We start from the raw sequence: 13,046 nt of genomic DNA, 5'->3' as shown, positions 1-13,046 counted from the left end.
AATGTTAGATAATGGTATTGTAATAGTGTTGTATGGTGACAGATGGTGGCTACATTTGTAGTGAGCATAGCATAACGCATAGAGAAGTTGAATCACTATGCTGTACACTTGAAACTAATATAACACTGTGTGTCAACTATACTCAAAAATAATTTTAAAAATATATAATATATTTAATTCTACTTGTCAATTTTCTAAAGTAATTATATATGACAATCTTTTTTTTATTTAATGCTTTTGAAGAGTTATTTTCTTGATTGATCAGTAGTAGAAATAAAGACTGGTCTTCCTTTTATTAAATAGTGCCTCATTTACAGTGGGTATTTGACAACTCCTGAGGTTGAATATCTTTATAAATGTTCTTAACAATAGCCACTTAATTGCACTAATATTAGAAACAACAGTAACATTTAGTACTTGTCATTCAACAGGGTGATTATCACACAGATTTTCTAATTGAAAATGTGGCAACAATTCCATGAAACAGTTATTATTACTATCTTATTTTCCAGATGATAAAACTCAGTAACAGAGATGTTAAAAAAATTTGCCGTGGTCCCCCAGTTTTTATCAATAAATCTGAGAATCTGAACAATCTTTTATCTTCAGTACCAGTTCTTGAAATATAAGGTAGCCAGAATGGCATGATTACCTTCTATGTCCTTCAAAGTATGTCTTCCTACCCACCCTTAATTGGCCCAAATGATTTAGTTTTCTATTATTTCTCTTCCCCACCTTACTCACCCCCTTTTTATACCCTTGATAGAGGACCCTGTAATAGTACATAATTATCCTTTGTACTGTATTTTAAAATGAGTGTGCTAGTTCATTGCTGTTTTAGCAGGATTGATAGAGTAGAATTTAATTGTTATGGAATTTATTAAATGTTTACATGATTCTCATGTAACTTTTGATTTTTTAATATTCAGGATCTAAGTTCCTTAGCACTAAACATAAAAATAAAATCATATGTTTAGAAAATATATTGATAGCTGTAATTATTGAAACATTTAATGTAAAACACTAAAAACAAATCTGATCATATTATTGTCATTCAACAACTATAACTTGTTGTGATAATTATAGTACACTGATTTCCAGGATTACCCTCCACAGTTTAGGGCTTTCTCTCAGCCATAAAAATTGCTTAGTAATAGTAGTATAACGTTTTCCTGATCACTTAGCTGGTTCTATCTTCTCAGATGTAAACATGCCAAAATTCAAAAGAAAAGGAATGTGGGATAAATGATTGGTCAAAGTACAAAAGAAGGGACAAAAAGATGAAGTCAAGGACATACTGAGAGTTTCTCTCAGAAACAAGGATTTAGTGAAGAAATGTAACCATATTCAATTGGAAAGAAAGAGAATGTGATGAACTAAAAAGGGCACTTGTAAGGAATAAGGAGATCACTTGTAAGGTCTGGAATGTGAGAAAACAAATTAAGAAAAAATATTCTTAGTAAACACACACTCTTAATTTTTGGAAATTTGGTTTCTTTGTTTAAAATAAGATCTATACTCTGAAAAACAAACTGAGGGTTCTAGAGGGGAGGGGCGTGGGAGGATGGGTTAGCTTGGTGATGGGTATTAAAGAGGGCACGTTCTGCATGGAGCACTGGGTGTTATACACAAACAATGAATCATGGAACATTACATCAAAAACTAATGATGTAATGTATGGTGATTAACATAACAATAAAATTATAAATAAATAAATAAGATCTATAGTTCTAATGTTCCCTTTCCTCCAATAACTCGATATTCCGTCATTAAAGGCTATATGGAAGTGCTTTTTATGGGTTCAGTTTTCATTCTCTGAAATAAGTAATGGGATCATACAATCAACTCACATAACTCACATTGCCCCACTCTCTTCCTGCTGGTCTAAATTTCATGCATAAACTAACCTATGGAATGGGAGAAGATATTTACAAATGACTTATCTGATAAAGGGTTAGTATCCAAAATCTATAAATACCATACAAAACTCAACACCCAAAAAACAAACAATCCAGTCAAGAAATGGACAGAAGACATGAATAGACATTTTTCCAAAGAAGACATCCAGATGGCTAACAGACACATGAAAAGATGCTCAATATCACTCATCATCAGGGAAATACAAATCAAAACTACAATGAGATATCACACCTGTCAGAATGGCTAAAATTAACAACACAAGAAACAGCAGATGTTGGCAAGAATGCAAAGAAAGGGAACCCTCGACACTATTGGTAGGAATGCAAACTGGTGCAGCCACTGTGGAAAACAGTATGTAGGTTCCTCAAAAAGTTAAAAATAGAACTACCCTACACCTCAGCAATTGCACTACTAGGTATCTACCCAAAGGATACAAAAATGCAGATTTGAAAGGACACATGCACCCCAGTGTTTATAACAACATTATCAACAATAGCTGAATTATGGAAAGAGCCCAAATCTAGTACCCAATCTAGAACAAACTCCAATTTCCTTAGTTCCTCAACCAAATCCCTCAACCAAAATCTAAATCCTATAATAAGTTCTGATACCCACTTAATGAAATGTCACATGATTCCCATGGTATATGTTCAATCTGTGCAAGGAGTAATAAAACCAACTTGTTCAACTGTAGATATATCCTGGCTATTTTGGCTATTTTGACATTTGGATAAAGAAGATGTGAGATATATATATATATTGCTCAGCCATCAAAAGAATGGAATCTTGCCATTTGCAATGACGTGGATGGAGCTAGAGTGTATTATGCTAAGTGAAACAAGTCCATCAGAGACAGACAAATACCATATGATTTCACTCATATGTGGAATTTAAGAAATAAAAAAATAAAACAGATGAACACAGGGGAAACTAAAAAAAAAGAGAGAGAGAGAGAGGCAAACCATAAAAGAAACTCAGCTATAGAGAACAAACTGAGGGTTACTGGAGAGGAGGTGGGTGGGGGACAGACTAAATAGATGATAGGTTTTGAGGAGGATATTTCTTGTGATGAGTCCTAGGTATTATAGGTAAGTAATAAATCACTAAATTCTATTCCTAAAACCAATATTACACTATATGTTAAATAACTAGAATTTAAATAAAAACTTGAAAAGAATTAAAGAAATAAATTTCGTTCATATGGATTTAATGGGGAACAGGCTTTCTGACTGGGTTCAGCTTCTCTCTATAAAAACTGAAGTCATGGCCTCCATGTTTCATATAAGATAATCAGTCCTGATGTGGCCAACCTAACACAGATGGAAAGTAACTAATATCAGGTGTCTTAGTGTTTCTAAAATCTGATTCTGCTACTTCTTTAACTCTTTCTGGCTTCCTTTTCCTTAGTATAAAATATCCATGTTAGGCATGAGGTACCAAGCCTACTCTCTTCACTAACCTTACCCCACCACTCTTACATTACATCCTCTTAAAAGACCATACTACACTATTTGTAAATCACAGACTATATCCTAATACATCTTTTATTTTTAAGCCATCAAATATGTGAATTTACATGGCAGTGTTATCCATGTCAATACCTTACAGCCAGAGTGTCCATCAGTAATATATCTACAGTTGAACAAGTTGGTTTTATTACTCCTTGCACAGATTGAACATGTACCATGGGAATCATGTGACATTTCATTAAGTGGGTATCAGAACCTATTATAGGATTTAGATTTTGGTTGAGGAACTAAGGAAATTGGAGTTTGTTCTAGATTGGGTACTTTCAGAAAACACTGGCATTTCAATGGTTGGATATCTCAATAAATCTTACCTATAGAGAAAGAAAATGAGGATAAAGTTTTACTTTGTGAAGAAGTAGTTAGTGGTCTCTTATTTTGGAAGAAAGGATATGTTTGATATTTTGTGGATGGCACATTGACCTTGTTTTTTACTTAGTTTAATTAAAATTATGAAGTGGCCTTATTTTGTCTCCTTGTGTGATAGTTAATTTTATGCATCACCTTGGCTAGGCCACAGGACTCCAACATTTGGTCAAATGTGTTGTAAGTATTATTTAAATAAGATTAACATTTACATCAGTAGACATTGAGTAAAGCCAATTACCCCCCATAATGTGGGTGGGCTTTATCCATTCAGTTGAAAGCCTTAAGAAAAAAGATTGACTTCCCCTCTCAAAAAGAAGGAATCCTGCTCCCCTAATGGCTTTTGGCCTCAAACAGCAACGTCAATTATTCTCTGGGTTTTCAACCTGCCAGCCTATTCTGCAAATTTTAGAGTGGCCAGCCTTTGTAATTGCATGAGTCAATTATTTTGTTGTGGTTTTTTTTAAAGATCTTATTTATTTATTTGAGAAAAAGAGAGAGAGTGCAGGCATGTGCACAAACACAGGGAGGGGTAGAGGGAGAGGGAGAAACAGACTCCCCGCTGAGCAGGGAGCCCAATGTGGAATGTGGGGCTTGATCCCAGGACTCTGGGATAATGACTTGAGCCGAAGGCAGATGTTTAACAGATTGAGCCACCCAGGCACCCATGCATGAGCCAATTCTTTAAAAATAAATCTCTGTGTCTCTGTCTCTCTGTGCCTCTGTCTCTGTCTGTCTGTCTGTCTCTCTCTCTACACACACACACACACAGAACCATGAGGCCCCATCTGACATACATCTCTTTATAATTTGATTTTCCTCTAATATGTAAGCATTACTTGGGTACAGATCTTTATCATTTTCATGGAATGCTGGTTGTGTCCCCAGAACTTAGAATGATGCATGGCCCATAGGTGAAGCTCAATAAATATCTGTTGAATGAATGGAGCATAGAGAAGTTTATATAAGAATGGAGCATAGAGAAATTTATCTAAGAATGCAGAATATGAACTCAGGCAGACTCAACTTAGAGCTCAAAGATTACCCAAGTAACTAATATGTCTCAAAATGCATATCCCTAAAATCAGCAATTTTAAATCTAGGATTATATCCTTAGGGTAGAATTGAGGATGTGAACAAACTAGGCTAGAATAAGAATAATTTTTATTTTGCCTCTTTTAACTTTTTTCTTCAATGAAAATGTTACCTTGGTGTTTTAAAAATAAAAGCGTTTACCCTGAGTGCTTTTAATGCAAATATCTTAAGGCAGACTTCAGCATGTTTTCTAATCTCATCTGGAAGTCACATGTACCTTAATATAAAGAACAATTAATCTATAACCTGAATGTTTGTATGTCAAATAGAAAGAGTACAAGATCTGGAGAGTGGAAAGAGAAACTGCTTCATATTAATATAGTTTAACAGATGATTAACATTTCTACAAAACAGTTTTATATTCAATAGTCTAGCTGGTTTTCCAAAGCACAAAACAAACATGACAATATTACATTCATAATAACAGTGTTTCCTGTGTTAGAAGTCAGTGTAATATTTGCTGGCCTATCTGGAGCACATCTTATGAAGGTTGTATTTATTCTGCCTGTTGAGATGAAAGTTGTAATAATAAAACTGTCGTGAGGAAGGCAATTGTCCTCTCTGAGACTGTGTTATAAAGTATTGCTGAGTGAAGTGGGTTCTTGTCCTTCTCTTCAGTCTTTGCCAGGATCAGAGTTCCCAAATTCAGTTCTTAGCAAAGTACTTGCAGGGATCTCTTAGTGTAGCTGCACCAGGTCAGCTAAACTTGTTTTATAAAGAAGGAAAAAAGTCCTAATTCCAGACTAAATATAGGCACATGCATGGGAGACTGTAATTAATCTTTTTTTAAGATTTTTTTTTTATTTATTTATTATTTGAGAGAGAGAGGGTGAGAGACAGGGAGCACGAGAGGGGAGAGGATCAGAGGGAGAAGCAGACCCCCCATTGAGCAGGGAGTCCGATGTGGGACTCGATCCAGGGACTCCAGGATCATGACCTGAGCTGAAGGCAGTCGCTTAACCAACTGAGCCACCCAGGCGCCCGAGATTGTAATTAATCTTAATATTAGTAATGACAACAATCAATATTCATGACTACAACAATAAGGCCATCAGTTACTCCCACCATTAACAGAGCAGCTCATCCATGCCAAGCAGTGTGCTGATGGCTTTACCTATAGTATCTGACTTAATCCTTGCCCTACCTTCATGGGTAGATATTATCAAAACTATTTCAAAGATGAGCAAACCAAAATCAAAAATAGTCTGTCACTTATGAAATCTGTGGGAAATTTCATGCTCCAAACTCATGCTGCTGTTGAAGTACATTGGGATTTTGTATTTCTCTCATATTTTACAAGTTATAGAATTGATTATTTTCTCCTATTTAGTGCCATTTCTGTGAAATTGCTATAGAGAACTACATCCTAGGTGGCCTGCAAGTAACAGATACAAAAACTGCCCCTGCAAAACAGTCACACTTGCCAGAATATGAACTATTATGATTAAAAAAATAATTAAGAGCTACAATAAATTTGTGTGTGTGTGTGTGTCCCCTTACTCATAGATCTTTAGCACTGAACTATCCATTTTACTATTATTTTGAAATTACAAAGATAATATACAGCCACAGACAAAAGATTGCCATTTGTATCCATAATTTAATCAAAATGTTTTATTCATATTTCTTCAAGCACATTCTTGAAGTTATTGACTGATCAAAGTATATACAAAATTCTAAGATTTGTGATGCCATTAATTAATATTTTTCATCAGAAAAGTTTTTGAAATTTAATATCTCATCAGATTGCTCATGTTTCAAGAATGCAGGGGGGCACCTGGGTGGCTCAGTTGGTTAAGCGACTGCCTTCGGCTCAGGTCATGATCCTGGAGTCCCAGGATCGAGTCCCGCATCGGGCTCCCTGCTCGGCGGGGAGTCTGCTTCTCCCTCTGATCCTCCCCCCTCTCATGCTCTCTCTCTCTATCTCATTCTCTCTCTCAAATAAATAAATAAAAAATCTTTAAAAAAAAAAAAAAGAATGCAGGGTAGGATAGTGTTTAAATCAAGGTGACCTGAGTGTAAATCTCATTACTAGATACCAGGTATATGACCTTGAACAGGTTGAGTACAGTGTCAGAGCTGCCTAACAGGAGATTTCAGGAAAATTACAGAAGCTATAAACACCATGGTTTAATAAGAACAGAGACTTACATGCTTAACACTCTGATAAGAGTGTTACATTTCTCCACCTATGATAGGCTCAGTGGTATGGACAGAGAGTATGAATACTGAAATCAGAAGAACTGTACCAAGCTCAAATTTTTGCCACTCCCTAGTTATGAGATCTAGGTCATTAAAAAAAAAATCACACCAATGTTCTTAGATTATCTATAAAATAGAAATAGAAACATATAATGATAGAGACATATAATAATAAACTAAGATGAAAAATATTTAGGGAAATATTTTCCCATATACTTCAGAATAGAAAATATCCTGCCTTTTACTTTTTTAAATTCATACTTTAAAACTCAGTATCAGCTCACAAAAATCAGAACCAGAGCTCCCCAGAGAAGAGGCAGAGCTCCTGGAACCTCTTGTGCCAGAAAGTAAGAAAGTGCTTATGAAAATGATAAGGACATGTCAAAAACTGTACAGGGGCCAACCAGAAAGTATTCCCAAGAAACAAAACTGGAATGGCTTGAGCAACAAAATAAATAAGGATAGTACTGGATTAAAAACCATAGAATAAAATTAGTATCTATGATTCTAAGTGGATATAAATACTTGAGTAAGTAAATACATAAACAAGGGAGACAGAAAGTTTTTCCTTAAAGAAGAATTCCAAATGTGAAAGGAATGAAAAAATGACAAGTAGAGTTCTCACTAATGACTGCTATGGGCAAGATTTAATGATGGATGACAAAATTAGAGAGCCAAAGGTTGGGAAAAACACAATATTTGCATAGTTTCAAAGTATATCCCCCAAGATGTTTGTTAATTACAAAGGGGGAAAATAGGAAATTTACATTGGAGAAACCCAGCAAACTCCACTTTTACCAAGTGATAAGACTAATATCACCAGTAACAAGATACATTGACATCGTGTAACCTGATATAAAATACTAAAAAGGACATGTCACTTCTGTACTATTCTTTAATAAAGCATAATGTCTGTCTAATCATGAAAAAATACCAGATAAACCTTCACTGAGGGAAAGTCTAAAAAAATCACTGTTCAGCACTCTAAAAATGCCAAAGTTATGAAAGACAATGAAAAGCTGAACAAATGTCACAGATTGAAGGAGAAAACTAAATTCGGTGTGGGATCCTGGAACAGAAAGAGACCTTAATAACAGGTGAAATCCAAATAGCATCTTTATTTCAGTTGATAGTATTTGCATGGATATTAATTTCCTGGTTCTCACCATTATGCCACTGATATACATGATGCTCACATTAAGGGAAGCTAGGTGAAGGGTATACAGGATACCAATTTTTTAAAAAATCTAATGTTATTTTAAAACTAAATCTAAAAAATCAAGAATCTTCATAAACTATCAATAATGTATTTTTTAACATTGATTTTTTGAAGAAAAATAATGCCATTCAAAATAGCAAAAATACTCCTTATCCCTTTGAAACATAGCTATCAGGAAATATTGAAGATCTAAATAAAGAAGAGTATAAACTTTATGAAAGGCATGTAAAATGTCTTAATAAAGAGACACACCATGTTGGTGTATATAAAGCTTCAAAATTATATAAAAAACATTTTCCTAAAACAATCATAAATTCAATATAATATTAATCAGGATCCTTATGAGGTATATTATGAAACCTGATACTCTGATTCAAAATTACTATATTGATAATATACAATTAATGAGTAATATACAATATAGAATATTATTTAAAATAATAATAAAGAAGAATGAGAGACCAGATTTCTAGCTTCATATTCTACAAATCAATGGTAATTAAAATAATATAATATTTATACTAGAGGAAAACGACATCTGAGACTTATGTAATCGCATATAGGAGACAGTAGGAGCAGGGCAATATTGCTCAGTGCTTGATGGAATGGGCGCTGGAAACAAATTGAATGGATTTACAACAAAAATGTATTTTTTTTATTAGTAGTAAAGTTACTTACACTCCTGTGCTTCAGCCTCTTCATCTGCAAAATGCTTATATAAATATTCAACTTATGTGTTGATGTGACTATTAAGTTAGACAAGTTACTTAGAGCATTTATCAGAGATTTGTCCAAGGGAAACACTCAGAATACTAGGCTATTATGATTTGCAATTCTTATTATTTGATAAAGATGGTATTCTGAAACAATGGAGTTAGAACTGAAGTTAGATCATTGTATTTCCTTTTAAAATATAGTAATAATTATGTATAAAGAGCAAAAGTAATTTTCAAAATTTCTTCAGAAACTCTTACAGCTTGGAAAGATTTCATCTTCCTCCCGAGGATGGATGAAAGACTTCTATGTTAAAATATTTTAAATTATAGCATTCTTCCACAGTACTTCAAAACACATCATCCATAAAGTACAAGAAAAGAGAGATGACACTGGAAGAACCAGAGTGCCTGTTTTCGTCTCACAGAATGCAAGACTTCAATAAGTATGTGTTTTTCTTCTTTCAGACAAAAAGAAAGCAAAAAAAAAAAACACTTTAACATATTAATAATGTAAAAGTAGAGAGAGTGAATGAAAGATGTTATAACTATCATCTGAAATTGGATTTTGCTTTCCCTCAAAGAAATCATATCAAATTCCTGGTAGGAATGAGGCATTGTTCCACTGTGCTCGATTAAACAAAATAATCCATTAGAAAAACAATATTTTGGATATGACAAAATATTTGCAAATCATATATCTGATAAGTAGTTAACATCTAAAATACATAAGGAACTCATACAATTCAATAGCAAAAGAAAACAAAGAAAACCCAAATAACCCATTAAAAAATGGTCAAAGGACCCGAATACACGTTTCTCCAAAGAAGACATACAAATGGTCAATAGGTATATGAAACAGTACTCAATATCATTAATATCGGGAAATGCAAATCAAAACCACAATGAACTATTACCACACATCTGTTAGGAAGACTATTAATACATACATATATATATATATATATATATATACACATATATATACACACACATACACACACGTATATATATGTATATATATGTATATAAATACATATATGTAGGGCGCCTGGATGGCTCAGTTGGTTAAGCGACTGCCTTCGGCTCAGGTCATGATCCTGGAGTCCTGGGATCGAGTCCCGCATCGGGCTCCCTGCTCAGCAGGGAGTCTGCTTCTCCCTCTGACCTTCCCCCCTCTCGTGCTCTCTCTTTCTCATTCTCTCTCTCAAATAAATAAATAAAATCTTAAAAAAAAAATACATACATGTATTTGTGTGTGTGTATCAAGTGTTGGCAAGAATGTAGAGAAATGGTAAACCTTGTGCACTGTTGATGAGAATATAAATTGGAGCAGCCACTATAGAAAACAGTATGGAGATTCCTCAAAATATTATAGAACCACCAATTGAGCCATATGATCCACAAATCCCACTTCCATATATATCCAAAGGAAATGAATCACTATCTCAAAGAACTCTCTGCAACACCATGTTCACTGCAGCATTATTCACAATAGCAAAAACATAGAAGCAACCTAAATATCCCTCAAAAAATGAACAAAGAAAATACGTATTTACATACAAATATTATTTAGTCTTGAAAAGAAGGAAATCCTGCCATTTGTGACAATATGAATGAACCCAGAGGACATAATGTGAACACATGCAAACAAAAACACATTGATGTTTATGATATGACATATACAGCTTTCTATATGTCACTGATACCTCAAGAAAATGGTTTAAAAAATAACCAAACAAAAAATCAACACTGAAAATCCCAAAGTGTGAGCTCTCTCCAATAAAACCTGTGAAACTTGCATTAAGAACTCTGTGATAGCTCCAAATCTATGAAGAAATTCCTAATTATCGCCCACAAAATTGACCTGCTAGGTAGATTAAATTCTAATTAGAAATGCAAATCCTCATCAAGAAGAGACTAACTTAATACATCTGTGATCCAGCTTGGCTCTCTGTGATTACCAGGAGATGGAGCCTTGTCCATAATTCCTGAGTCTAGGGCAGTTGTTAGGAATCTCCTTATAAAAGTGTTGTGACCCTTCCGATCAGCAAATGAGTCCATTCATTCATTCATTCTATCATTCACTCATGTATGTGTTTGCTACTATCTGACTGTTCTATAGTAGTATATAAATAAAGTTTTTTGGGGACACCTGGGTGGCTCAGTTGGTTAAGTGGCTGCTTTCATGATCCCAGGGTCCTGGGATTGAGTCCCACATTGGGCTCCTTGCTCAGGGGGAAGCCTGCTTCTTCCTCTGTCTGCTGTGTATGCTCTCTCTCTCTCTCTGACACATAAATAAATAAAATCTTAAAATAAGAAAGTTTTTCCACATATATTTGTGTGGAAAGAGAGAAGTCAAAAGGTGGTTACATTAAGTGCTGTTAAGTACTAGAATGCATTATATTGGAAGAGTATTAAGTGCTACAATGTTATGGGTATTATGTTATGGGTATTATGGGGGTGGGTGGTGAGAAGCACTCTTAAGTCTAAACTAAAGTATGTGGGAACACTTTGTAGTAGATGACCATCTAAGAGACAAAGGAGAACATTATCCAACCTTTCTCCTCTCAGCTATGTAGCATGGTGTAGTTAGACAGTGGCAGGGTGTGAATTTAATAATTGAGGTATGAGTAACTTATTGGATAAAGCAAATCATATTAAATGTAAGAATACTAAGAATTAAGGCATCAGGGTCAAATGTTAAACAAATGTCACATGTAAGTAAGCTGAAGTTACCCAGAGTAATGGTAGGGCTTGAAATGGAATACAAGCCAGCAAACCAGAAGACAAAGAATATAATCGATCAATTAACTGATTAACTGAATTAGTCAAAGGGTGAATGGTAGAGAATGGTATCTTTAGAGTCAAAAGTATCCTTTTCCTTGAGGATAGAAGAGAAAGGTCAAGAACTGTGATCCAATATCATAAACACTAGCACACTTGAATATTTAATTTAAATTAATAAAATTAAATAAAAATTACTTCCTCAGTTACACTAAACACTTCTCCAGTGCTCCATTGCCACAGATAGCTAGTGGCTACCACATTGGACAGCATGGATATAGAATATGTCCATCACTGCACAAAGTCCTATGGCATAGAACTGATGAGAAATTCTAATCTACCTACAGAGCATGAGCTATATGAAGTACAAAAGCATAAACAGCACAACCTTCAGATAACTTCCAGGAGCAAATGTCTTCAGTAGAAGAAAAAAATAGATATTAATGCCAGAAGAAGGGACATTTCAAGCTGTTAAGGAGGAAATATGGGTTTCTTTGGGCACAGTGGAAAACCTTGGGAGGGAACACAATAGACAGAACAGGGAACACAGGATAGGAAGACTAGAAGGATAGATGGGCAAGGAGGTGAGGGAGAAGAGAGTCCACCAAAAGAGATGAAGACTGACAAATATGTTGGGGATGACAGGAAAGTTTCCAAATTAATTTTTTTGAGGATTATTCTGGTAGTAAGGGAACAAAGGTCTGAACTGCTTGCCCTCTTAAGAAAGGTGTGTTCTGTGTGAGTAGAGCAATACAAGGGCCCTCTCTGCATGTTAAAAACTATAGCAGCCTTTCCTGGGGAACAAGGTACTCATTGGAAAATGCCAATCTCTCTCTACCACGATTGCTCTCAGAGGGTTAGCCAAAAGCCATGGAGATTCCCCAGCCTCCAACCAACCCTTCAGATTTATAATAAATATCATTCATTTTACAAGTCATAAAACACACAGATATTTCTTAATCATGGACGTTCAATGCTTTGGAGAATTGAATTAAGGCATTGTAAATTCTATTTAATGCTTGAAGATTATCTGAATTTACTCGTGTCATTAGCCTGGAAAATCTTGCAAGACACTTTCCCTCAAGGGGGGCGGAGCAAGATGGCGGAGGAGTAGGAGACCTGGATTTCGTCTCCTCTCAGGAATTCAGCTGGATAGGGATCAAACCATTCTGAACACCTACAAACTCAACAGGAGATCGAAGAAAGGAATAGCAACAA

Source organism: Leptonychotes weddellii, chromosome 1, assembly GCF_054177405.1.
Source record: "Leptonychotes weddellii isolate Sample4059 chromosome 1, ASM5417740v2, whole genome shotgun sequence".
Lineage (NCBI taxonomy): Eukaryota > Metazoa > Chordata > Mammalia > Carnivora > Phocidae > Leptonychotes > Leptonychotes weddellii.
This window is presented reverse-complemented; position numbering follows the sequence as displayed.